This window comes from Papio anubis, chromosome X (assembly GCF_008728515.1).
Source record: "Papio anubis isolate 15944 chromosome X, Panubis1.0, whole genome shotgun sequence".
In the NCBI taxonomy this organism is placed as follows: Eukaryota; Metazoa; Chordata; class Mammalia; order Primates; family Cercopithecidae; genus Papio; species Papio anubis.
The window spans coordinates 21,486,472-21,488,928 of record NC_044996.1 but is presented as its reverse complement, the minus strand read 5'-3'; positions in this window follow the sequence as shown (position 1 = coordinate 21,488,928).

Sequence of the window (2,457 nt, the reverse complement as noted above, 5' to 3'; positions counted from 1 at the left end):
TCTCCTCTCCCCATTTCCATCTCCTGAGGGATCCCCAAGGTTTCCCTTGGCTGCAAAGGCCTGGGTGGATACTCCCTTCCTGGATCCCCTATGTGTTCAGAAAATCTAAAAGGACCCACTCTAAGATTATGTTTCTCCTAGACACAAGCTAGGCCAATAAATCACATGGCTCAGGCTTTCCCTGGCTCCAATCAGCTCTGGGATCTCCATGCTGAAGTGATTCCCTAAATCCAAGAAAGACATTTGCCCCAACATGCTTTAAGAATGCATTTGAGGGCCAGGTGCAGTGGCTTATGCCTGTAATCCCAGCATTTTGGGAGGCCAAGGTGGGAAGATTGCTTGAGTCCAGGAGTTTGAGACCAGCCTGGGCAACATGGTGAGTTTGCTTGAGCCCAGGAGTTTGAGGCCAGCCATGGAGAGAAACCCCCTCCCCATCCCCCACAACACAACTCCACAAAAAATACAAAAATTAGCCAGGAGTGGTGATGCGCACCTGTAGTCTGAGCTACTCGGGAGGCTGAGGTGGGGGGATCACTTAAGCCTGGGAAGTGGAGGCTACAGTGAGCAATGTTCACATCACTGCACTCCAGCCTGGGTGACAGAGTGAGACCCTGTCTCACAAAATAAAAATGTTTTTGAAAGATGTTCTTCAAGTTTCCTCCTTTGTTTGACTGGAAAGTCTTGTGTAAGCTTTTCCAATTTAAACATCCAGTGGAACAAAGTACTTGCTCACTTTTCCGTTCTGTACTTGCTGCAGGGCATCTCTTAAGCACAATTTAATCACATTGCTGGGAACTGCAATTATTTTGCATCTCCCGGAGGCTCCTAAGAGACAACTGTAAATAATGGCTTATTCTCTTCACCAAACAAGAAGGCAATTGACTCACACAATTGCCTGAAGACTGGGCCTGGGAACTCCAGTTTCATTCCACAGGGATGCACTTAAAGGGCTGGCATAGAGAATGAAAAACTCCCCAATGGAGGTAGGAATGGTCATTTTCAAGCCATATGTTTCTTCAGACGGATGCCTAATTTTAATTTGCCTTTGAATACATTTAGTTCTTGCTCCAAAATTCTCTTCTCATGATTCCTCTTTCTCGCTTATCAATAGGAGGATGTTGCTGGCTGCCTGGGGTCTCTGGGGACAGTTTTCATATATGAGCTCTGGAAAATTAAAAATGATCCTGGGAGGCCTGCTAGCTGGCAGTTTATAAAATAGATTTTAAAAGAATAATCTTGAGTAACTTTTCTAAACACTAATTAATGTTAAACTTCATATTTGTTTAGGAGCCCCTCAGACTCCATTAAAAGCTGTCTTCTTTGCTGGGCTCTCTGGTTCTGGGCCTGGGAAAGGATGACTAGGAGGTTCTCCCCTCCATTTGAATACTTGAATTCTCTGTAACTGCCTTGACAGTGCAGGGCTGTGATTGGTGCAGATTAACCATAAACAGGTGAAGCTTTGGGAGTTTTCCTGCGTGTCTGAATTTTAATCGAAGGCAGGGTTGACTGTTTGGATTTCATTCAAACATAGCCTCAGCGTAAAGTATCACTGTGTACACTGAAAGAAGCGTCAGACAGAAAGAAAAAGGGCTGCTATTGCCAAAATGCTCGAGAGGTGCCTTCTAGGGTGATGGGAGAGAGCCCAGGACACAGAGTCACAGGCTGGAAATGAACTCAGAATTCTCTCTTCTGGGGATGGCAATTCTTGGGCTACTCTTGAAGGCTTACAACACCAGGCCCTTCCCTTCCAGAGACACAGACTTATTGCCCTGACCTGAAATTCTCCCCATAGAGACTCAGGTCTAGTGATGAGGTGGTGTCCTCTGCCTTTACCATCCCCCCGCCTTTTTTTTTTTTTTTTTTTTTTTTTTAGCCAAGCTCTTCTCCCTTTTCCCCCGTTTGCGCAGTGACATGATCTTGCCTCACTGCAGCCTCGAACTCATGGACTCATGCGATCCTCCCACCTCAGCCTCCCAAGTAGCAAGGACTACAGGTGTGCACCACCATGCTCAGCTGATTTTTAAATTATTTGTATAGAAAGGGTGTCACTATCTTGCCCAGGCTAGTCTTGAATTCCTAGGCTCAAGCAATCCCCCCACCCCAGCATCCCAAAGTGCTGGGATGACAGGTGTGAGCCACTGTGCCTGGCCTCTACCATCCTCCTAAAGAGGCAATTCCACAGGGTAGGATGCCACTTAAAGGCATCACCCGTACTTTTTTTTTTTTTTTTTTTTAGACGGAGTTTCACTCTTGTCAACCAGGCTGGAGTGCAGTGGCACGATCTCGGTTCACTGCAACTTCTGCCTCCCAGGTTCAAGTGATTCTCCTACCTCAGCCTCCCAAGTAGCTGGGATTACAGGCACCTGCTGCCACACCTGGCTAATTTTTTGTACTTTTAGTAGAGACGGGGTTTCATCATGTTGGACAGGCTGGTCCTGAACTCCTGACCTCAGGTGA